Below are 26,694 nucleotides of genomic sequence, written 5' to 3'. Positions count from 1 at the left end.
ATTTTTAAATTGGGTAGTTTGTCTTTTTGTTGTTGATTTGTAGGAGTTCTTTATATATTTTGTGTATTAATCCCTTGATTTGCAAGTATTTACTCTCATTCCATGGGTTGCCTTTTCACTCTGCTGGTAGTGTCTTTTGATGAAGTCCAATTTACCCTTGTTTTCCAATTTTTTCTTCTGTTGCTTGTGGTTTTGGTGTCATATCTAAAAATCCATTGCCAAATCTAAGGGTGTGAGGATTTAGCCTTATGTTTTCTTCTAAGAGTTTTATAGTTTTAGATCTTCAGTCCATTTTGAGTTAATTTTTGTTGATGATGTGACGTAGAGGTAAACTTCCACTATTGAGAGTTCTCTGTCATCAGTGACTGAGCCAAATGTAAATAATAGCCTTTACCTTAAGTTTCTGGGAGAAGCTTGGAGGTAGAGGGAGAGGCCTGGGGGTGGATGGATAGCACACATAGGTCCTTTGCCACCACTAAGTCTAAATCCTCAGTTGTTACTGCAAATAGTTGCTGCCTGTAGGATAGTTCTCTATGCAGCTCACATGGCCACCCCTCACCCCTGTCATGTTCTCCAGATATGCCTTTATCAAACCTCTTCTTAAAGAAGTCACTACCCTAGCAAAAATGCTTACATGGGAACAACCATCTTAGCCCCCATGCCACCCTTCTTCCATGCCATGTTCTTCCAGGGAAATGAAGAAAATTCACCTTTAGGTCTATCTGTTGTTTGCATGTAATCATGCATTCTGATTTAGGCACTGACATCTTTTCTGAGGCCCACAACATCAAGGAGAGACAGCACTTGTCTCTGAAATATTTCAAGCACACCTGTCCACAGGCGTCTTCATCCAGTCCCCAATCCCACTAGCAACTGTGACATTTTATTAAGCAGATGACAAAAATGCCCTCTCTGTTTCATGTAGCTTAAACAGCAGCTGAGATTCTAGCTTCTCCAGAAAGCCTGCTCACCAAGGCCAATGGGAGTTGTGGGTTTGTCCTCATGTCTGTTTGCCTAGGCGTGGAGTTCCCACAACCACACCCAAATGATGCAGTCATTGCCTGGCTCTCCTCTACTCCACTACTTTAATCAAGAGAATGGAGTCTTGGTGACCTCATTTGGTCACTCCTGAGGTGTGGGTACATTTCCTGTGAGGGAGCAAGTAAGGGGGCATCATTATGTTCTTGATTAAGCTTGGTTTTCTTGGCCATTGTGTCCCCAAGAGCATAGCTCAGACCTGGCTCAGGTACTCAGTAAACAGTTGTTAAATGAACAGGAGGGGAAAGGTAGAATCTGAAAACTTGAGAGTCGAGTGTGTTCTCAGAGGTAGCGCTCCCCTAGTGCGCACTGACGGAGGGCAAATGCTGTGCCTGTGCTCTTGCTGAAGGAGCACAGTGCCATTTACAGAGCAGGCCAGCCACAGATACCCACAGGCTGAGAAAGGTGAGTAGGATCAACACCTTCCTATAGGCCAAAGTTTTTTTTTTTTTAATTCCATGACATTCTATGTGAAAGGAATGATTTGATTTTCAGTATATCTGATTTCATGGAACAACAAACTATGTTGTTACCATAGTCCATGGCATGTTACTATCCTGTTGGGTTGATTTAAGTTTGTTTTTAAGCCATTGATGGTGTTTGTCCTTGTTTTCTAGGAGAATCGCATGTACCTAACCCAAGGCATAAGCAGAATTGGATAACAACGGATAATACATAGTAATAGTAAATGGATAATAAATGGTGAACACAGTGATTACAGATAAGTCCATTACTTAGGTTTGGGCTCAGATATTTAATGGAAGGAACTAATAATAAAAAAAGAAGGGAGGTCCCAACAAGAGCTAGACTCTTTCCCATCTCTGTGAGATCACTCTAAAGCCCAAACTGTGCCAACCACTCTGCCTGATATTGTTCACCAGCTGCGTGGGATGTCCCTTCTTCCTCCTTTGGCAGCATCAGCATCCGTATCAGGCTTCAAGAACTACGTATAAGGTAGGTCAGTTTACTGCTAGAAAAATTCCTTAAAATCTAAATATAATTATATATTTGATGGGTGGGGACGTAGGTGGTAGGAGAGAGTATAAGACATTCATAGGGAAGCAAAATATAATAGCAATAGTAAATCCTTCCCTTCCACTTAATTGATTATTAAAATAGACTGCACACACAGTGAATATGGATTCTAAGCTCAACCATGTGCACATTAACTCCTAGGTATATGAATCATAAGATTAATGGATGCCATTTTTATCTTGCTTTCTGCTTTTACAATGTTCTTTCTCTGGAAATGAATGTTTTAAACAAGAAATTGGATTTTATTGATAAAATCCTTATTCAGAAATATCTACATAGGGCTTCTTAGCTATAAATATTAATTAATTGGATTGCTGGTACCCATAATGCAACTTTGTTCTGACCCATGTGCCCTATGAACTAGATATTTTTTGGATTCAATTTTCTTAAAACCAACTGTCAGCATCATGTGATGGAGGAGATGAAAAATGAAAATGAGCAGTCCCGCTGTGCAGGTGGGTGACCTGTGGGAGAGAGTCTGCCTGGTAGGATTTTTACACGAACCATCAGACACAGACCAATTGATTAGATCATCTCATACCCGCCACCAACTAGGCTCAAGAGACTAATTAGAGAGAGTACTGCCTGCGCAGGCACCCCATTGACACCTAATTTGCTCAGCCAAAGCCTTTGGGGAAAATGTATTATCTCTGCAGCTGCACTTCATGCATTTCTGATTTGAGGCATAAGCAAGGAGTGCTTCATCACTCTTTTGAGCAAACTGAATGTAGAAGCCCTTAAGTGCTAAATGCAAGCAAACAGACCCAAATTAAAAATGGGCCAGGCTCTTTCTAATTCCCTCTGTGCTCCCTGTTAAATCTCTGTGTGTACATACACACGCACCCCTACGCACACACATGCAGTTTACACGGCAGCGGGATGACACAGCAGAGGACGCCAGCTCAGGGTGCTTGCATGGGATCAGATGGTCTCTCTTTCACTAGCCTGTTTACCCACTCTAAGGTTTTATGTTTGTTTTATTGTTTTCTCCTGCCGTATTGCCTCTCCACGAGGTATTCTTTTTTCCACAGGAAGACTCTGGCCCATTTTTTTTTTTCCCCTCTAAACCTCACTGTAGAGAAGTGATTATTTTGGTTCCAAATTAAAACAATTGTAGGTTTCCCTTCCATCGCCTAAATTGTGAACAGGATGTTCACCAGGATGCATGTGAAGCTGTAGGGTAATCCACTCATTTCTGTTTGAGAGACTCCTTTATAAAGATGCCTGACAGAGAGGAAAGAATTATTACAATTTGACAGAAAGAAAGCTACTTCACAATAGCAAAGACTGTATAGAATTATAAAATAATGAACTTATCTTCAGGAAAAAACAATGTATATCATTTGATGGAGTCTAGCTTTTATCTGTTTCCAACCTAGAATAAGACTAATTCCAACCTTCTATTTAAATGAAGAATCTAAAATACTGGTATATAAGGAGGCATTTAAAGATAGGTATGTAATTAATTACATGCTTTAAAAAAAGAAAATAAAAGTTAAAAATCCAGACTATATGGAAAATTAGGGTATCTTTGTGCCAAATCTAGTGGCTATGGGGAATGAATTTCCATAATAGTGGAATAAAAGAAAAAAAGACCCAACAGGACCTGCTGTAGTGGTGTTCTAGGGCGGACTTACTGATTGATGCCTTTCCACTCACATGGTGGATGAATTCTTTTACCCACATGTTCTGTAAGTTTCAATTCTGCTTTGTAATTTTCACATTTATCTTATTCTCAAGATTTCAATGAAGATTTTTTTGGATCATATAAGCTGTGCCACTTTGAGTTTGATTTTGCTTAAACTACTAAGAAAAACAACCAAACTGATCTTTTGTAGCTAATTCATCTTCGAGCAGAGTTTGCTAATGTCGAAAATTAAGTTCACAAATAAGGTTGCTAAACCTTAAGCACCTAGGCCAGTATAAATGCCTCTGAAGTAAAAATATGTGTATACACAGAAATATATACATATATGACACACATACTCATTTGTATATACACAACATATACTCAAATTTTATACTGTAGATTTTATGTGACTGTTGGACTCAAAATGGTAAGTTTCAAACTTTGTACTGATTTCAAAAAACCTGAGGAGAGCTTAATTTCTTCACTTTTTGAGTGAGTTTAATTATGTTATGATTTGGCTAGAAATATAGGTTTTCTTTCAGAACATCCGAAATCAGTGTTTTCCAGTTACTCTGACATTGCATTGAAGCTCCTTGAGGGAGGGGGGGAAATGGGATGAAAAGAAAGAAGTAGAAAATTAGTCAAACCTACTTCTGTAACTTATTTCTGATTTATGGTAATCATGCTTCTTCACCCCAGAAGAGAACACATCTTTGAGACCAGCAAGAGAATACTAATTAAAATGAATGCAGAGATAGACGGGCTTTGTTTTAAGCTTAACAGAAGGTCCATCATTCAAAACAGCCCAAATCCTTTAAGTTGAAAGCTGTTTGGTAACATACATATGGATGCACAATGCACTAATTGCAGCAACTGTGCACATTTTAAGCTCCATGCCAAAGTGGTGATTTTAATTAAAATTTTTTAGGCAAAGCTATAAGTCTAACATTTCAAAACAAAGCATTTTTCACACAAGGAGACTACAATAATCATCATTATCAACGAATATTTATTGAAATCCTCATTAAAGACTAAGCATTATATGATGTGTAATTAGCCGTGATAGAAAAGAAAGCTCTATTTTAATGGTATAACTGTTTATTAAATCAGATTTATGTAAATGTAAATCACTGGTAATATTTTCGAGACACGTGGACTAAAGGCTGGCAACTCTGGGAGTGCGTCCTGTCTCAGGGAAGACCACAAGGAGTACAGGAAAGTGCTGATCTAGGTCTTCTAAGAACGACCAAGACAAATCTTTCTCTAAAATCACATATGTAAATATATATATATATATACACAATCATATGTATTCATAAAATAACACACATACATACATCCATATACCGTAAGGTATGAAATAGCTCATTGAAAGAATTTTAATGACAAAGTTAAGAATAGGCCAGTCCTCACCAAATGTGGCTTATTTTCTCAGGGATTTCATTTTTGAAGCTTTATTTGCTCAGCATACCTTTACAACTGACTGGCTCCCAAGTGGGTGTAAGTTAATTAAGTAGGATTCCAACCCTTTAACCTTCCTTATATATTGCAGTCCTACTAAATTATATTTAAATAAACCAAATACAAAGTCATGTAATCCAGCAGTCTGTGCATTTTTTACAACTTAAAACACACACACAAATCTCATAAAACCACTTCCAAGTATTCAGCAGTCAGAGAAACACAAGGGTTCATGTTTGACTTTAATTAAAAGATCTGAGAGGAGATATGACTTCATTTTGGGTGGATTTTTTCTTTCAAATTAAAACTTGTCTAGTATTATTGTCCAAAGTGTTGAAGCACAGGAAGCTTTCCTGCTAAGGGTTTTGAATTCTATGTGATGACCTACAGTTTGAATCTGTCTCATGAACCATCTTATTCAGCAAACTAAAACATGCATTTTTGTAGCACAAGTTAGATCACCTATGACTGGCAGATGGAGAATGTTGTCAGCATAAGGTAGAAGTCACGTTGTTTCACATGAGAAATTTCTTTCCAGTGTTGAAGTTTTGAGCCACCAAGTCACAGCAGCCAAGTGCTGGAGACATAAACACAGTTCTGTGCCAGCTGAAGAAGCGTACAGGACTATACCTGCTGTCCGTTTATCCCACAGGCTTCCTCTCGGTTGGGTTTGGCCACCCGCTCTGTCTTGGAATTGTTTATTGTACAGCTCTCGATCTTTGCACATTTTGCCCTATCATTCAAAGTTCAGAATCTCCAACGTTTCCAACAAGCTTCTTTCACCTGTAAACTGTGCTAGTATTTTTATTAATGTTTTCACTGCTTTTGTACTTGTGTACTTTTGTACCACTGCTGTGTACTTGTGTTTGTGTCCCTGCTAAATTCATAGGTTGAAACCCAATCCTCAGTGTGATGGCATTTCGAGGTAGAGCCTTTGGGAGGAGCTTATGTCAGGAGAGCGGGGATCACATGAATGGGATAAGTGCCCTTATAAAAGAGACCCCAGAGAGCTCTCTTGCCCCTTCCATCGTGTGAGGACACAGCAAAGAGAGGAAGAGGATTCTCACCAGATACTGAATCTGCCAGTGCCCTGATCCTGGACTTGGCAGCCTCCAGAACAGTGAGAAATAAATTTCTGTTTTTTATAAGCCACCCAGTCTTTCTGTTATAGCAGCCTGAACAGACTAAGATGCCATGGTTATCAAGTTGAATATATTTTGAGTGGTCTGCCCCTGAGTCTATTTTTTCCCATAAGCTGCACAATTTTTACTGCAGTATTTGGCTGAACACAGGTAGGAACACGGATATCATATAATAGCAGAAACATCTATTCTTGTGGGGCACATTCTGATACTGCCACAAGGTGACACACCAGGGACACTGCCATAGCCATTATTTGCACCAGGAAATGTCTGCCGACAGTGAGCAAAGTCCAACAAGGTCATGAGGAGGGATGCCGATGCCGGACAACCAGCCAAGCTCCCCCCAGCTCCTTCCCACGCAGCCGCTTCACAATATGAAGAGCGCCAATGAGTAACTTCTCGACAAAGGACACATCACTGAGCGTTGACTCGTGGAAGCCAAGACTTTGTCTACATGTAAAGTCATCTGCTATGCACTCTCCACAAAGTTATAATTGGTTATTTTAAAGCATTTTGTTACTGGTTATCCCACCATAAGTTGCTATATTTCTACAATACCCAAGATGAGTTCTGATAGATATTACAGAAGATGTGTATCATTATGAGAAATAAATGCCAGCATTTTGTGCTCATATAATATTTTCTTCTATCCAAAATACATTTCCATTTATTCTCTCATTTAATAAAAGTGCCTGAAAAATAGGACTACGACCATAAGAAGAGAACAGATTTTATAAACTGGACTTTTTAAAAAGTCGCAATCCTTTTAGTCACTGGTTCAATGTCTTCTGGCATATCAGCAGCAGGAGGTATGTTCCAGGTTTAACGACTCACGGCATTCACTACAGGAACCAACCTTTACGGGAGCAAGGGTGACCAACTGTCCCGGTTTGCCAGAACTAACGGAGTTTCCAGGATGCAGGACTTTCAGTTTTAAAACTGAGGTAAACTAGAATGAGTTGGTCACCCTAACAGAAACAACTGGATTGATATGTTGCTATTTCCAAGTTTATTATAAAAACAAAGCCAGCAAGCTTGGAGCTTTACTACACAAACTAAAACTTGCTGATATTCCAACCTCAAAATGTGCATCATGAAAGTATTACAAATGCTAAACACTGAGAATGGCAAAAGATTTGTTGAAAAGAAAGTGGAAACTGAGCCCGCAGCCTTCTCTCCTCTCCACCCTCCCGGGGATTTGTCACTTATCTCCTTGATTCTGTGTTTTAGGCTTTCCTCTCTAAGTTTTTATTGAAGCCATAGTGAATCACACTCTGCTCTAACAAGGTTGTTGAATTCAAAACCATCAAGAAAAAACAAAAAAACAAGCAGAGGCACTCACAACTGGAATATACAACTATGTACTGGGGAGCTTTGGGGAGAAGAAGAAAAAAAAAACATCAACTTGTTCTTCACCACAATTCTCAGTTGCACTTTCAGTAAATCCATCTATTTAAATTCACACATGCCCGTGCACTGTGGCATGGAGGAGATGGCTAAGGCCACCACTCTCAAATGAGAAGAAGTGCAAATATTGCCTGAATCTCTATGGCAAATGACCCCTGCTCAATGAGCAGTGGCAGAGCCAAACCATCAATTGGCCTGCCTATTTCAAATTCTAACTCAATAGATGTTCTATTTTTAAGCAAAGTGCAGAGTTTAGGGTGAAGAGGTCAATAACGCTATTAAAGCAAGGTCCCAGTGGTGGTCTAGAGCTGGCTTGAACTGGCTCACAAGAGCTGAATGTTAAAATTATCAGGAATTTTGCAAGCGAGTGTTAAAATTCTCAGAAATTTTGCAAGCTGTTTGTTAAACACAGCTACCCTTGAAATTGGCAATGGAAGGAGGGATTATACCATAGGATACAGACAAACATGATCAATCAAGGCTTTCCTGCTTTCTTTCTGGAGAGTCGGCTGTTAAACATTTACCAGCATGTCACTACTATCCTCAGAAGCCTCAATAATTTGGGAGGGGATGGTGGCTAGAAAAACAACAAACTCTAAGTCAAAATGGAAAATGCAAGTGCTATCCTAAAGGTACCAACGCAGTGAGGAAGAACTGGGCTTTGAAAGAGAAATAAAAATGTGACGTGTCGGAAGGGAAGAAGGAGGGCATTCTCGCATAGCCAAGGGCTTTGGGAGGCAGCGAATGGCCCATGGGGCAGCACATATTCGGATGTCAGGAAACAAATGCAAGGGAAGCTGACAGGCTTGGTGAGGGTGCTGGAGTGGAGGGCCTTACGTGCCCTGCTCAGGAGTTTGGGTTTTATTCTGCACGTAGTGAGGAGGTTTCTTAGAGGCTTTTGAGTAGAGAGTCCTCAGGTTCCAACCCAAAGGCAGTCACGTACTTTTCACATGGATGAAGGCTCAGCTGCTTCTGTGAAGTCTGTGGGTAAATAGTTGTCTTCTTCAGGATCCCACTGAATCAGATAATGCAGCCAGTTCTTCGAATGACTACTGTGACTGCTCACCAAGTGCCAAGTTTTGCAACATTTATTATTGAAAAGTCTTACTCTGCCTATGAGAAATATCCAGGGTGTCGAGGACTAACGATGAAACTAAGCTTCACACCAAGGGCTACACTTTTCAAAACAGAGCCCACAGGGATAATTTGGACATTTTCATGCACCAGAAAGATGCCTTAGGTATTCAATACATAGTTTATTTACTTGCGTCTTTATATATGTCTACATATTTAAAAGGAAAACAACAACAAAAAATACCCAGTAACTCCTAGCTCTACTGCTCTGTTGTCCTTTATAACCCAAATATGATTTACTGTTTTTGATTAGCACACAATCTCAGACAGACTTTCAAACTGAAGCACTTGGAGTTCTGAAATACTGTCAAATCTTTTAAAGAGCAACTGCAATAAATTAGAAAATATCATCACTACACTCTTGTCTTGAGTCACTGTGGTTGCATGTCGTGGACTAGGAGTTTCAGCTCATTAAAAATGTGAAGCCTATAATGTCTGATGAATAAGACATTCACCTCAACACAATTGGTTGCCTCCTGGCATAAAACAAAGTGCCAACAGCTCAGTGGTGTAGTGGCAGAGCAAAGAACAGTGGTTGCAGGCCTGGGGTCAGTCTCTCACTGCCACTGGCAACAGAGTTGGAGAATGCAGCGACAGTAGCCAGCACACACCAGGCTCATGGGATTAAGGGATGCCTCATGCTTTTTTAGTGTCTACTTGTGACAGACTGAAACAAAAGCACCAACAGAATTAAGTGAATTGAGCTCTTATTGTGAGAGGCAATGCAATACCTTTTCACCTTGCCCCAAAACAGAATCCCACACATAACGTGGTAAGTCAGGAATGTGACATCTTCTCCTCCACACCTGTGAGCAGGAGCACATCCCAGAAAGATCTTATTTCCTCTTCACACAGATGCTAAAGAACAAAGTCATGTCTTGTCTGGGTTATGCTGTTTGTTTTCCAGTCTGTTGGCATTAAAATTGCACCCTAAGCGCCTATCATGTCTCATGAAGCTCTGTAAAGTCCTTTTCAAAAGTTTTGACTTTGAACACTAGAGTCATTTGGAAGAAAAAAAACAGACGTAGTGACTTAGTTGCTTCATGTTATTATGAGGGAAAAAATCACCACAGTTCCATTTTAAACATAATAAATATAATGTATATTGTATGAAGTATATAAATTTGAAAAAAAAACAAAAAACAAAAAAGAGCCCAATCAGCTCCAATAGGCTGCTTTGGTTTCGTTCCTTTTGCAATTCTTAGATTCAGTGGCTCTGCATGAGATATCATGCACAATGAGCCAGGGCCTGAGAAGTTAAATGGAAAAGCTGTTTTATTTTTTAATTACTAACCTCCCTGAGTTTTAGTGCTAGAGTTTATATAGTTCTCATAATCAACTATTGAGTACTTTGGTCCAAGCAGGATATAAAACTACTCATGCTTGGATTAACATGGTAAAGCTAAATCTCGTCTCTCTCAGTACTTCCTTATTGAGAAAAGTTCTAACAGGTTGATTTTTAGGGACTGATGTATGTCTGGTAAAACGTAAAGAACATGGTAACTCTTTGGCTTTCTGGGATGTAGTGTGGTTAAGAATGTCTACACGCTAGAGATGGGTGATTCAGATAAGATAAGACATATCTGAAGCAGATAGAGTAGAGGGAAATTACTAAGATTAATGGTGTGAAGTCAAGCAAAGAAATATTTAGAGAGACTAGAAAACAATTAATGACACGAAGAGCTTTACATAAGAACAACCTCTTGAATAAAACTGTGCAAACACTACCGATTCTGGAGAAAATATACAATCATGGTCACTATCTGGAGGGCTATCTTGCTAAGAAGTACACACGTATCACAGTAATTGCTCTTGACCATAAATTCTTTTGCACTTAAAATTTGAACATGTGTAGATTTACTTCTACACACTAAAGAACTACCTCCAAATTGAATCAGTAAATATCTAAGTTATAAAATCAACTGCCATTCACTTCTTTCCACCCATGTTCTGTCTGGTGTGCCATACACAGTTGGATGTACTCTAAATATTAGGATCATATATTTTTCCTACATTTTATTAAATTTTTCAAACATACAGAAAAACAAAAGAATTATACAGTGAACATCCATATACTCACTACATGGATTCTACAATTAACATTTGACATGTTCGTTGTGTAACATATGTATTCATCTGCCTATGCTTCTATCCATCCGTTAATCCATCCTATTATTTTGATGCATTTTAAAGTAAGTTGCAGATATCAGTACACTTCACTCTTAAACATGCATGTCATTACTTAGAGCCCAATATATATTTATGTCTTTTCAGTAAGTTTCACTTATAATAAAACGTCCACATTTTAAGTTCATCATTTGATGAGGTTTTAATGGTCTTACACAGGGAATATCACATTGCTATGTAATAGGAGAAATCATTTTTCATTCAGAATTGGATAATACGATTTTTTTTTGTTTTGCCAAAAAAAGTTTCTTCAATGTCACTGCTCTTTCCTACTCTCACTAAATCCTCAGTGGGCAAAACATTGATACGTACAACAGCCAATAAGAGGACAGGCACAGAGTACTCAGATTATGATAATTCTTAACCTTCTGTGTCACTGCCAAATTTGAGAAACAAATGAACACCAAACAGTTCTCTCCAGAAAATGCATCTATATAACTACATGCAGATTTTCTCATACAGTTTCAGTTGGTTCACAGACTTTCTGAATTCCATTAATAGACCCATGGACTGCAGGTCAAGAAGCTCAGGATTAGCGTGTCAGAATATGGAACCATCAAGCAGCATTTCCACCATCTAGCCATAATTTAAGAGCATATTGCAGAGGAAATATCCTTCATGAAAGTTAAGCACTTGAAGCTAATTCTTTTTGAGCAAGGGCCTAGGGATACTCCTGTTAAGGGGGGCGAGGCTTATGTGATAACCTACGCTCTCCCTACATGATAAAAATACAACCAACCAAATAAAAACAAAACACAACAAAAATCTCATCCAGTTTATGCATCACGCTTCCTTCAAGAGAGATGGAACCTGGACCATTCTATTTGATGAAGGCAACTGCCAAGAGAAGAAGCATAAATGGGCATTGTGAATCCCTAAATAGGGATCTAAATAGATGATCCTCAGCGTAGGAGGAGCTGAGTCAAAGACTCTTTTCCTCAAACACAATCCTTCACTCTTCCCTCCCTTTTCTTCTCTATTAAAGTCATTTTCAGTGATTTGCCAATATTAATGCAGGATTAAAGACAAATGGAAATGAATTCCATGGCACTCATTCTTACTAAGTATATTAAATACCATTAAAATCATTTTATTTCAGATGCTATCTTTGTCATTTTATTGTTGTAAAAATAAAAATTATTATAAGGGCTTCTTGTAGCTTTGCCAATGACCCTGAACTCTTATTTTCCATTTTAAGGCAAAACAGTATCAGCCAAGAATTTACAATTGTTTTTAATATGGCCACCCATGTTTACCTCAAAAAGGGTCACAGACAACTCATCTGAGCAGTTGGAGAGGATTTATTGTGCCTCTAGTCCCCATAGCAGCCTTCAAGGCAGGTATTTTATTTTATGGTTGAGAAAGCTCAAGCTGGTAGAGAAGTACTTCCCATTACTACTCTCTGAACAAAGGTTTGTTTCTCTTCTCAATAATAGTCGTTCTTCTTGTCATCAGACCAACTCATGGTCTTCTGAATCTGCTCTTCACAGACTGATCTGGCTTTTATGGCCTTACTTCTGTCATTTCAGAGTTGTGGTCTACCAAGACTTGGCCTGGCAGCTTGGCATTCTGATGATTCTTGCTCACTTTCATCTCCTTGATTAAACTTCGTCTATACTTGTACACTGTTCATCCCAGGCACTGAATTACTTGTGCCTTTCTTGCTAGGGGACAGCTACCTCTGGTTATGTGGTGTCTCTCTGTGAGCTGACTTGGTAGCACTGAGACCCAAGGACTGCAAATCTTCAGGAGCCAGTTAAGAAGGGAAAAGGAAAATGTGGAGTCAGTGATGAATCATGATGCCTCAGTCTTATTCCAATCAGCACAAGGTTGTCATAGCAACAACACCTAACTGTCCTGCTACCTTGCTCCTCTCACTGATCTGCTTGCTGGTTTGGGTGTTCAAGGGAATTTGCACAGAATGCTTCAGTTCTCTGATCCACATAGTTTTACTTTTATACAACTTAATTTGATATCATCTCTTCCCTTGAGTATAAAATAAAGAAGAAACTAAGAATTTCAAAATCAAAATATACGTTTTTTTTGTGAGGAAGATTGGCCCTGAGCTAACCTCTGTTGCCAATCTTCCTCTGTTTTATGTAGGGTGTCACCAAAGCATGGCTTGATGAGCGGTGCTAGGTCTGCTCCCAGGATCCGAACCACCTGTGAACCCTTGGCCACCAAAGCAGAGTGTGTGAACTTAACCACTTATTTCTCCAGGCTGGCCCCAAAACATGCATGTTTTTTGACCACAGTTTTCCACTTGATCTCATGCAACAAGACCATTCCTCATTTTCCCTCCTTGAAGCTTCCCATTTTCTCTTCTCTTATTTGCCCTTCCCTCAATGCACTCACACACAACAAACACACACACATGCACATTATTTGAATGTCAGTTGGTGATATTTTTGAAGGAATATTCCAAAGAGAAATTCTAAACATATAGATATGGGATCCTAAGCATCCTGCAGACTTGGAATTCTATAGTTAAGCCAAAGTAGAGGATGTTTAAGGAAAAACTGGACTTGGAATAATGAAATCTAAACCTTTTTCATTTGACATGTCTTTCTTTTAAATAATAAGCGAGGCTCATTTCCTTTACTTTTAAGCACCAAGAAAATAAGATGTTCTTTAGAGGTTCTCAGGGAATATATATATAGAAAACCTTGCTGTGATTATTTTAGTGGCTTGTGGAGCCTGGCGGCCCTGGTGTTGCCGACCCTGGATCAGTAAGTGATCTTCCATGATAAAGAAGCACCAGGGACCGTACAAAGACCAAAAGCAAGAAAGTACTGACAGTGGGGCCAGACACCAGAGGCACTACCAGGAACTGAGCACAAAGGCGGAGTCAAGCAGCTTTGAGGTCATTTGTGTGGGGCAGACATTCTACATCTGATGACGACGTACAGAGGGGATTGAGGAGGAGTTTACTTGGGCTGCAGTTTGCAACCCTCTTCAGACCCAGAAACATGGGGCTTGATTGCTAGACGCACACGAGACCAGCTCATTTCATTTTGACGCTGTCCCTTCCTTCACTTTCTTTTCTTATTAAAGTCTTCAATCTGTGTTCCTTTCCATGCCTGACATTCACACAGGTCTTCCATTTCTGTCCCCAGATTTGTTTTCCTCCTTTAGAAATCTTTCTTGAATATCTCTGAGATCAAAGAAAATAACAAGGCGTGTCTTTCACCCTGCTCTAGAAGTGCTTTATAGTACCTCCAATGTTTGCTAACACTTCTGTGGTGGTCTTCAGTGCTATTTGCTAATTTCCAGCTCTCTGCCTTCTGGACCCCGGGCGCAATGCCCTTTCCCACTCCCTTGGAAGTTAGGCATGGCATTCAATCTGCTCTGACCAATGAAATGTGCACATCCATGTGGCTGCTTTAAGGGCCAGTATTCATATTGCCACGTCTCCTCCCCCTGCCAAGGTGATTGAGGAAGCATGTATGGAGATGCAGCCTCTGTTAGCCTGTGTCCTTGAGCAGAGCTCCCTGATGACTTATATTAGACACACAACATGAGAAAGAAAGAAACATCAATTATACTAAGTCACAGCAAAACCTAGCCCATCTTGAATGATATAATGCCTATCATGTCTAATTTGGATCATAAGTCCTTGGACAAAAACTACAACTTAACTATTTTTCAAAATAATCCTAGTGAGGTAGTTGGTTTTGAATCTGGGTAAAATTCAATAATAGTATTTTTGAAATTATAAGCATGAAATGTCATTATATCAAAAAGGATCTGGAGGGATATAAACCAACTATTAATAGTGGCTACCTCTGGGAAAGAGACCAAGATTTTCTGCAGTGGGTAGAAACTTTAAAATTTTCAGCTATTACATGTTATTTGGGTACTTTCCAACAAGAATGCATTTGGTAATTATTTGTGTAATTAACACACACAAAATGTGATAAACTGCTGGCCCCGTAACTGTGGTTGGTGAGACAAATATTTGGAAGTTGTAAAGAAAAACTAGACCTGTTGGGCACTTGGCATAGTTGATGAGCATTGTTTAAAGCTTTGCTAAATATCCTTATGTTTAAGAGAAAATTGTTCAGAAAAGGAAGGCAGAAGTAAAATATGTTTCATGCTGCACATTGTATATCCAAATCAAACTATTTTGTGATTTTTTGGTAATGATATCTTTCAAGGCATTAGCAATGAACTGAAATGATAAAGAGGAAAAAAGAGAGATATGATATCTAAATAGAAAATAATCATGAATGTCAAACATTGCTCAACCTCTTCAACTACAAATACATAAGACACATGTATGAAGAAAGAAAATCAAATAACTACATATTTTTAGGCACTTTGGTCATTACTAAATTAAAGATGCACCCTTCAAATTGAACATGCTTTTATTTTACCCCCTTATTTATAGAAATGAAACAAGGTTAGAAACTCTTATTTCTAAATTGATCAACAATTATATAATATTGATGTACTGTTGTTCCACAGTCATACCTTATTTTGAGGTATGATATGATGTTGGCAATAAGGCAATGGAATTATCTTCTTTATCCAATGACTAGTTTCTCTATAACCATATTCTATAATGAGCACTGAGAGAAAAGATTTGGACTTTGTAATTTTTATTTAAAACTTTAACTAGAGATTCTGAAATCTTACTCTAAACGTAATATTGGCATGTTTCTTATGATTATCAATCTAGCTATCCAGCTAACTATCTTATCTATATCTAAGCTACCTATCTATTTACACACATACTACACCTTGGGCCTGAGCTTCTAGCTCTTAGCTGGTGAACTTAGAATCCAGGGGAAGAAACTGGCAATTGAGTACAACTCTAGGGAATTCCACTAACACTGAGGGCTCTGTTTTGTGTGGATATTGATTTCAGTAGCTTAATTTGGGAGGAGATAAACACCAGATTCTCCCCACTACTTCTTTCCTCTCAATTCCATCCAGGGTTGACTAACACTTTTATTTTGTTATACTGTTCATCATCAGTAATAAAGAGTATGAGTTAAAATATATGCAGAATGTTTGACACTCTTTAAAATCTTCATTTGATTATTGGAAATCAAAATTTCCTTAAAAAAATTACAATAAATCACACAGTAAGTCTCAGCACTCAGGGATCACTCAATAGATGTTGAGTCCCTCACTCTTCCTGACCGGAAAATTGTTACAATCCTTAACACATAAAAGTAATACTTCATAATAAAAAGGAGGAGAATTATGGGATTACTGGTGAAAGGAACATTACTGTGTTCAGAAGTATGTTTGGAGGAAGTTGCTAACCAGTTGTCTTAAGAGATTTCCACATACTCCCTGTGATATTTTCCCTCACTAAAGTTTGGGTTTGAAGCTAACATTGAAGTAGCTGTTTCTTGATTCTCATGTGTCTTGACTGCATTATGAAAAAGAGAAGGATTTCTTAGCTGTGGCACGTGGCCAAGAGCCTACCAGAGGAGTACTTAACAGTATTTAACTATATTTTAATAAAAATAGAATAACATTACAAGAGCAAAGAGTAATTATCATGCTTAAATGAATTATAGGAAGTTTTAAAGAGATGTGATGATATAGACATAATTATGTACTGTTTTTAGAAAGTTAACTATTCTCTATCACTGCTTTATTTAATCTTGATCCTATCCTCTTGCTTTAATTGAGCTAATATTTTACCTTTAAGCTGTTTTTGGAGGTATTTCCGCCTGTAGATCTATTGTAAATCTGTTATTTTCAGGAGTGTTACCAAGTATAAAATCTCACGTGCATATTTTTTCCATAAAGAGTAGAATGAACTAACCCTCAAAGAGAATCTTTAATTATCACAGATTCTATGGGCTCAGCAATAGTCCAGAACTCCTTATATCTAAATTCACTCTTTCTCTGTCTTAGAATTTAAAGAAAAAACAAACAAATGAACAAAAATCCCACCTTTTGGATTCATGTGATTGCTGAAAGAGAAAGACTATAGTCAAATCTGTCCCCTTGTTGAAGAACATTAACCCATATAAATATTTTTCCCCAAAGAGAAGGATTCACTCAAAAGCAGCTTTTTGGCCTTTACTGTCAACTTAGAAGACAAAGCTTTTGTAACTTGCATATATTCAATGAATGGACCATTAGCAGCCATCCTGTCCACCTCAAAGCCAGAATGGAGGCAGCTCCTTCTTTCAAAGGAACTCCATGAGAACGCGCAGAATTGGAATCCTCATACATTGCTGGTGGGGATGCAAAACAGTGCAGCCACTTTAACCTTTATAGCAGCATTATCCATAACAGGCAAAAAGTGGAAACAATCCAAACATCTGTCAACTGAAGAACAGATAAATAAAACATGATATATCAATAGAATGGAATATTACTTGGAAAAAAAGAAAAGAAAGAAATATAATACTTATGCATGCTGAAACATGCATGAACCTTGTAAACATTAAGTTAAGTTAAAGAGTCAGTCACAAAAGGCCACATTTTGTATGACTCCTTTTACTTGAAATGTCCAGAATTGGTACATCCACAGAAATAGAAAATAGATTAGTGGTTGTCTGGGGTTGTAGGGAAGTGGGAATGGGGAGTAACTGCTAATAGGTATGTGGTTTCTTTTTAGGGTGATGAAAATGTTCTGGAATTAGATTGTGGTGATGTTTGCACAATTCTGTGAATATACTAAAAACCACGAAACTGCACACTTTAAATGGGTGAATTTTATGGTGTGTGAAATATATCTCAATAAAGTTGTAAAATAAATTAACTCTATGCTTTCTCTAGGCATAAAGTCTAAAACCATAATTTTGGAAGTAATTTGCCCATCTTATAATGATAATAAAGATGAAGATGATGCTGACAATGATACATCGGGGGCTTTAGGGAAGCAAAATATTAGAGAAATATGTACAAATGGAAAGTGGTTGTATTTAGCGAATGAGATTATGGGGTACTTGTTTTTGAATTTGGATATTGAACATATGTTATTTCTGTAATCAGAAAAAAGGTTAAGTATCAGAGTTTCTAAAAAAAATTAGAAGCTCTGGGGAAGGAGATCAATCAGGGCTACAGCAGGGGAACATGGTTAGAATTGAACTGGGCTTTGTAGGGTGGGTAGTATTGGATAGAGAAAGGCCAAGGGAAGGGCACCAGCCTTCTAAATAGTTCTTTTATTTCTACCATCATTGCTTACATTCTCTGGGCTCTGAGGGTGTCTTATTTACCACTGAGCTCCTAGGGTGTAGAATGATGTCTGGGACAAAGGAGGTGCTCAATAAACAATAATTGAATCTATGAAAGAATATTTGTTGCTAGAGTCCTTTTCCTAAAATACAGGTGAGAACGAGGGCTACCACTTGCAACATATGTGTGCCTGTATGCAAATTAAAAAAGGTGTCGGCTTCTCTTAGGTTGGTGTAGCTCCTCTCTAGGACTTGTGTCTGGGAGAGTCAATCATGCATTCACCCATGACCTGTCCCAACCCTGCTGCCTGGCCAACCTCTCTTCTGGAGGCCCTGCCCCCAACTACATACAGGAGAAAGTCCATGCTCCTGGGGCTGGCAACCAAGGCCCTTCAATCTGACCCCAACTTTCCTGTACCATCATCACCATTTCTAACACCCATTCTGTGTTTAAGCCATAGTAATGCTATGCTTCCATGTGTTGGCTCCCACTACTGCCTTCATCCCACCAATTCCGGGCTTTTAAGCCAAACATTTATCACTTAGTAAAGATGAAACCTCCATATTCTAACGTTGCTTTCAGTGATTGTCCAGGACCCAACCTCTTGTCCTTGCACGCTCCCTTTCCGACTCTCCTTCCATCTGACTTTTGATTCCTTCTTCATTTGAAGCTCTATTCCTGTTCATGGGATTTAGATCTGGATTTTAGTATGAGGTAGGAATGCCAGCTTTTGACTCTTTACCTTTCCTTTGGTCTGGTCTTGGCCCCCTTTGGACAGTTTCCCTGGCCCCTTTGGATGAAATCGTCAGCCTGACTCCTTAGCCTTCCTCAGGTGGAACCTGAGGAAGTCACTTTCCTCTCTGAACCTACCCAGCATATTGTACAAACCTTTACAAAACTTTGATCATATCATATTATGTTGTTTCCTTACACATTTCCACCTTTAGACTTTTGGAGCTTCTAATGGAAGGAACCATAAACTTGTTCTTCAGTGCTCAGCACTGTCCTGGCATATAGCGGGCAATCAATGAATTAGTACGGAGAAAATGAAAAATTGGAACATGGAGACAGGATCTGGTCTGAGTAGAGAAAAGGACTTTGGGGGTATGTTCTACTAGAATGGAGTCAGATTGTGAAATGTCTTGAAATTCAAATAGAAGACTTGTGGTAGAAAGAAATAAGGAGTCACTTCAGATCTCTGAGAAGGGAAATGACATGATGCAACACCATTTTGGAAGACTTATTATGTGTCACCATTCAGGGTGGAGGAGAACAAGGGAGAGCCTGTAGTCACAGCGAGCACTCAATAAATGTTTGTTGTTTGATTGGTTGAGCCTGGAGAAACTCTTACAGAAATACAGGTATGAGATGAGAGACGGAAGAAAAGGGCAGAAATTCAAGAGATTTTTAAAGCAAAGATAGGCAGGTTTGGGAGGCTGATAGGAAATGCAGACAAAAGGAGAGTAGCTAGAGCCACTGCAAGCAGCGGAACCAAGGATGAGGAAAACAGCCGGGAGGGGAAGCCGACTTGTATGGTGAGAAGAATCCAGCTTTGAGTATCTTGAGTTGGGGTGGCTGGTCTGTGTGCACACGTGTGCTTATGTGACTGTGGAGTGAGGCACGTCTGGGATACAAACCCTGCACTGTTCCAATGAGTCCTCCCTCCCACTGTGCACCACCCCCACCCCGGGTTTAGTTTTCAGCCAACAAAAACAAAATTACTCATAAAATTAATGGAAACAATCTGCTTTTTCCTTGCCATGGAAAGGATTTTTCTTAATTACTTTTTTGTTATTGTTGTCCTTTGAATCATATATCCTGCAGCTTGATTAAATCCCTTAGAAGTCAACTAAGCATTAGAGGTTTGCCGCATGAGTCTCCGAGCTGCTGTTTACTCGTCCCCATGTAAACAGAGACGCCTTGGAAGGCGGCACTTCAGCTGGGGTAAGGAGCACATGCCTTTCCTCTCTGGTGCAAAACTCATTCCTCAACATTTTCAAGGAAGCAGGATCTGGTTAAAATATTAATAAAAATGGAGTCTCTGGATAATCTCTCAATATAAAGTTAGGTTTTCTAATATAAATCTTTTAAATTGGTATAGGTCTTTTCATTTAAAACAAAAAGTGCTTTCCATCTGTATTTTTTCCTTTTGTTCTCTCAAATTCTCCTTAAAGGAGGCATGGCAGGTGGTACAATCCTCATCTGAAAGATATTTCCTAATATAAACTGAGACATTAAGGAAGTTTCTAGATGATCTGGCTTGTAAGGGCTGGAACCAGGCCTCAATGGCAAGACAAAGTTCTCTCTGCTCTGCCAACCTCCCTCCTCCCAAAACCCTGAGGGCAAAAGTGTCAAGTATTTTTCCGCAAGGGGAAAAGCTGGGAGAATCTGAGACAGAGGCCACAGATACTGAGGCACGAGGGCGGTGTGCGCAGACCCCAGCCCGCGCTCCTCCAGGCACTCATGCCTGTAGGCTACAGCGGCCAAGGCCCAGTGTGTGCCACATGAGAGCTTCACGGCAGATGGTTCCCTTCTGTCTCCAATCCTCCCTGGCTTCCCAGGAAGAACAGAATTTGTTGCGAGAGAATACGGACCTAAATCTGGGCTGATCTGAGTGAGCAGCTGGGTGCCTGGCCCTCCCTACAGCTAAGATTACCTTCGTCCTGACTTCCAAAAAAGATGTGAAGGGAAGAAGGTTCTCTTGTTGGTCTTAAAAATCTCTTCTCTTGTTCACAGCCCACAGCCTCATGCCAAAAACCTAGTTATGCCCAGGCCCAATGACCACAGCTTTATTACCAAAGGGTAGAAGTTACAAATGAACAAAAAGGCAGTTGAACTCATACACAATTCTACTTGATCAAGAGAGAAACATTGTTAACATTTTGCTTATATTTTTCTGTCTTCTTGCTTTGCATATAAAAGTATACTTTAGTTATTGAAATGAGGTTGTACTATCCATAGCTATTTTGCAACCTGCTTCTTTCACTTAGTGATAGGCATAGAGCATATTTCAGTATGTCATCAAATATTACTTTAATGACTATTTAATAGGTGCAGCATGAACTGCATTATCATTTAAACTTTTCTTCAAAACTAGAAAATAAACTCCTTGAAGGCAGGAGTGATGTGAATTTGTAATGCATTTTGCATCCCAAGCATCTGGCCCAGCATCTGCCATGATAAACATTAATGATATTTAGTTAAGAGGGAACCTCTGATGGAGTTAATTGTGTGGTTGTATTTTGCTACCTCCATTGGGAAGAGGAACTTGAAGACTGTGAATTTCTTACAAATGATCTTCATACATGTTTAACCTGATGTCCCTGAGCTCCTGGTATTAGAGTGCAATAAAAAAATTCATGGATAGAAAGTTGTACATTTAATGACAACACTGGATGTCATTGATTTCTTAGCTATTTCATTTCAAATCCAAATAAGAACACTGAACTCCCGCTGCAGCTTCTTTCATGCTAGATCAGCAGCAAGGATAGCAAGTAACAAAGTTGGGAAGAGTAGTCATGCGCTTACGTAAGAAATCCAGTAAATTCTGTGCCCACTGGAGATTAGCAAGGCCCTTTGGCTTAAGCCCAGCTATAGGGATTTGCAGAAGTCCTGTGTCCCAGGTGGCCACTGATTAACTTTTGGATAATATGTATTGTTTGGCATAATTGGGAGGAAAGTGATTTTGACTAATTATCCATTTATAACACCAAAATAAAATAACAGTAATAATAACCCTTTTCAAGGTAGACGGGATAAACATTCCAGACATTTGTTCTCCATTTGCAGGATTGGCATCTGATCATTTTAATAGTCTTCATCCTTTTATGCTTGACTACTTCATAAATATTTTTGTTAAACTATCTATTCCTTTGCACATTTTAAAGTTGAAACAGGATATTTTTATCATAAATTTAAGCAGTAGCAAATGATATAATGTTTGGCTTATTGAAAACACTAACATTTTAAAATAAAGATTTTACATCATTCTTTAAAATGGACCCAATACAATGTAAATATATTTGATCTACCATCTTCCATTAAAAAAAGTACATGAATAAAATATTCTTTAAATCGGGAGTTTTACATCATACATTTTCTTATTTAACTAGTACTTCTATTTCACTTCCATAATAGAATTTTATCCTACTATAATATATTCTTATCCTGGAACGTCTTTATCACTCTAACATATTCTATAGCATAAATATACACAGGAATTTAAATGTAATTAAAAAATTTCACAAGACAATAAGATTCAAAATATTAAAACATTTCTTCTGGACTGAATTGTCATTACAATGATTGTTGGGATGTAACTGATCAAAGTCACAAAATATTACAAAATAGAAAGTAATTCTTAAACATAAAACTAAACATTTATTGGAAATGCATCTACCTCTTAATGAGGCAGATGAGGGTGACCTCCCTTCACCCCAAGTCAGTGGATGCCTCCCTGGAAGAAGAGTATTTATTATTAGAATGAGTACGGGTGCTTTGATTAGAGGAGGCTTTCTGGGTTCCTGTAAGTGGATCCATCCCTTTGTTTGTTACCTGGAGGTTTGTACAGCTCAAGACAGTTCTACATAGTATGGGTGGGATGGATGAGAGGACGCCTTCTTTGTAAAGGGGAAGAAGAGCATTGGGAAAGGAGAAGCAGCAGGTGAATTTTATATTATGTGTACTTTACCACAATAAAAAATTTGGAAAAAAGTCGGACTGAAAGCCCATTCAAAAACAAGTTTTTTATAAAAGTTATTTGGTTATAATATCACTTTAAAAATCATTTTTCTTTTTTATTTGGTATATTCTTCTTTATAAAAAATCAAATATAAGTGAACTAAAATTATTTTTAATTAAATCAATTTTCACTGAAATGAAACGATTGAATTGCATTTCTCCACTTAAAAACTGTCTTCCTATGCAGATAGTACCAAAGTGTCTAATATTGTGGTCTTTAAACTACTCTAAATATTGTTTTAATATAAGAAAACTTTCAAATTTACAATGCATATTATCTATTACACACATGTGCACGCACACGCACAGTCATTTATTTCTGCCATCAGAACTAAAGGGTAGATTCTGACACACACAGTGGAATTATTCATAGTACTGAAACAATAAAACACTTAAAAGCAAAAATTTTCTCTGTATATAAAATTAATACATAAGTATGTATTTTTTTAAAGATCCCCAAGTCCAGTATTTTGGGAAGAAACATGCTAAACTGAGCATTTATCATTATTTTTAGGCCTATGATGAAGTTTGGACTCTAGTCTTTTCCATATCTGTGAACAGACAGGGAACAACTTATCATAGCATCACTATTTGACCTCTAAGGAACAGCTCATGTCATCACAGAGCAAAAGTGCTAGCGAAACATTTATCTAGATGAAAGACCTCAAGCAGTTAACCTGCTCAGCAGAGGCAATGCAACCAGGCAACAGGATAATGACCTCTATCCAAATGTGGAAGGTACATCAATTTAATACCCTGACAGCTTGACAAAAGATGATGGCAGCTCAGCAGGAAAACATTAGCCATGATAACGCAGGGTACTGTATGTGAAAAGAATGAATTATAAAGCACAATGCTATTTGGGCCGAGTAGGGATTTTTTTTTCAACCAACTTTATATTTAGGACAGTAGTCATGCCTAAAGCCTCCTTCCTTTCTTTTCTACCTGAAGAATATCCTGATAAAAGTAAAAAGGCAGTGTGGATTAAATTGATAGCTTAAACGCAAATGGAGCTTCCTGACTCACCCAGGCGATGCTGAGCATCATTTCTGGCAGGCTTGCTACTGTTACTGTAACAGTTACTGTTTCAGAGTAAAAAAATATGGGCATTGGTAAACTGGCTTAATCCATTTGAAAAAGACAGGTAACTCAAATAAGTGTAGACAAGACCAGGCTTACTGTGTGTCATTTTGTTTGATTTTGAAAGGGAGAAGGTACTTGGCACACTTTGGGGTGCCTCAGATCTTCAGCTGTAAAATCTCCCCACTGCAAATTCAGTTTAGAAAACAATTTAATTTTAGAGTGGTAGCATGATCATGCTTGTATGTTTATTCAAGGACCTTTACTCTGTGACAGGGCTTCAGCCTGTGAGGTTTTCTCTACACATGGCAGGCAGCTGTCAGAACCAGTGCGAGGGGTGAAAGGGCAGCTCGGCTGCTCTGTTAAATCACGGGGTTCCATCAACATCTCAGAATTCCTGCCGAGTGGGAGCTGGGAGACCACAGATTAGAGTACACTAGAGTGTGTATATTAGGTCACTCAGTGTCTATCAAAGCGATATCACGCCGGTGAGCTGTACAATGGATTTTACTGTGTTCTGTTCAAAGAAAACGTAAGGAAAGTGGACATGTGTGTAGCAGACCACAGCTGAACACTGAATTCTCCTTGTCTTCAAATGGATGGGTTTATTATCCACAAAATGAACCACGAATAGGGGCACTATCAATAGCTTTGGAAATCATGCAAAGCTGGTGGTTTTATTCAGTTTTGGAGGTGACTGTTCAGCAGACGCATGATAAAGCAGACAGAGTCAACAGCCCAGCTCAGTCAAGGGGCTGTGATTGAGGGCCAGCACACCCGAGGGCTGGGTTATGGCTGTAGCCCTTGACGATGAACTTGCTTTACAATCTTGGATGGTCACTTCACCTCAGATTCACAAAACTTCAGTGTCTTCATTTGTAAATTGGAAATAGTAATACCTGTTTTATCTATCTCCCAAAATGGGTAAACGAAAAATGAATTTCTAAATGAGAAGGATTTTTAAAAGGTTGAAAGGAATGCAGCATGATGGTATAATGTGTGAGTGATACTTAAGAAATAGTTAAGAAATGAACTGTAACTTGTATCAAGGGATATTTGGTGTATATACCAAAACAGAAAATATCTACTCCTTCAATACTTACTGTTTAATTTCTTTTTAACAGAGTAAAATATATGTTCCCCAAGGAATCATGTAGTCTTTAACAAGACAATGGATATAAAGTGAACAGCACCATGCCTCATAAGTAAAGTGAAATTTTAAAAAGCTGAAACATTTTGTTTAATATTTTATTTCTCAGTTACGACTTCTGTAAGGGGCTCCTTGACTGTGATAAGCATACAACTGAATTTATATTAATAACCATAGTTAACTTGAACAAAATGTTTATTAGATGCCAGGCACTGTTCTAACCACTTTACCAAAGTTAGTTAATTTAATTCACGTAACCATATATAAAGTGGCCCCAATTATTAGCTGTTAGGCTCAATCACCATCTTACAAAACTATCAGGCTCTACCTTATGATCTCCTTTTGTGTTACACCTATTTTCTAATCTTGTAAAATGTGAACAAGCCAATAACCTTGTACAAAACAACTTCATTTCATACCCTATGAAGTAGACAATGGTCTTTTCACATTTTTTTAGAGGAGAATATTACGCCCCAAGAAGTTAAGTGATCTGCACGGTAGCCCAGCGGTATACCCAGGCTTCACACCCAGCAGTCTGGTTCCTATCACACTGTACTGCCTCTCTTTGCATCACAGAAGCCCAAGGCCCCGTTGCCTGGGGGCAATGTCATGATGGCTGATTTGGAATCCAAAACTGAGACACCAGGTTGAGACCTATTTAGTCACCCAGAAAACAGCACAAAATACAATGTGGCATTGAGACTGGGTTCATGTTGGAACCATGGAGTTATCTACATTATAGCAATCAGCCGGGTAGTTGGTTGTTCTAGTGTGAATGCAGCAATGGGCACATGTCAAAAATGCACTTCCCAGGTGAGGGAGCTGAAAAGATACCTTATGGCCTTAAGTCTCTGTTCATCCATGTGAACTGCAACCTGAAATGGACTTCTAACATTCACCACTCTGGATGAAGAAAAGGTAGCATGCAATAAGGCAAATGTGGGGGCCATTGTCTTTTCTTTTTTTAAATTAGAAATGTTTCTTCATTGTTTGGAAATAAGTCCTTGAAGAGAATCTTTAAAAGATGCTACAGAAATTCTTAGTTTGAATTCCATTTTGTCCGTTTGTTACTGGGTGACAAAAGAGAGTGTGAAATACAAATAGGCATAAATAGAGCTGCATATAACTGCTTTGTAGCTTCCCCTTCAATAAATTCAGAGATTGTCTTTGTATCCAGTGACCTTTTATGGGGAATTTAAAACCAAAAATAAAAAGACAGTACAATTTATCTATACCAAGACCCAATTATAATTCTCAGCCTCATCTTTTATGCTTACTTCTCAAAATTCAGCTTAGCTAGCAAGAACTGAAAAATATTCCTTTTTTCTGGATAATATTCTCAAGTGAAGTGAGGATTTGGGTGCTTCCTTTCCAGCCCTTGTGGATGGATGCCCTCATTGGTGACTGATTCTTTAATGAGCTTCACCAGCAGGTCCAGGAGCACAGAGCCTTCCCAGTTCTCTAGATTCTAATAAGTGATCACTTCAGATGCAGATTGAGCTGTGTTGTTGCGACAGGTCAGAGAAACCAGTGAGTATACT

General features: G+C 38.6%; 1 protein-coding gene across 7 annotated transcripts in view; it reads right to left on the bottom strand.

The window, feature by feature from the left end:
• Nucleotides 1–26,694, bottom strand: part of CDK14 (cyclin dependent kinase 14) — a 550,632-nt gene that overhangs the window by 5,335 nt on the left and 518,603 nt on the right. The window contains exon 16 of one of the 7 annotated variants that reach the window (XM_070508163.1): nucleotides 1–26,694. This exon is cut by the window's left edge and continues 1,924 nt beyond it. The exons of the other annotated variants lie outside the window; for them this stretch is intronic. The gene's annotated coding sequence lies outside the window, so the exon portion shown is untranslated. 7 annotated transcript variants of the gene reach the window in all.

The sequence above is a fragment of the Equus asinus genome, chromosome 1, assembly GCF_041296235.1.
Source record: "Equus asinus isolate D_3611 breed Donkey chromosome 1, EquAss-T2T_v2, whole genome shotgun sequence".
Taxonomy (NCBI): domain Eukaryota; kingdom Metazoa; phylum Chordata; class Mammalia; order Perissodactyla; family Equidae; genus Equus; species Equus asinus.
Note: the sequence above shows the minus strand (reverse complement) of the source record. Positions and strands in the feature narration are given on the sequence as shown.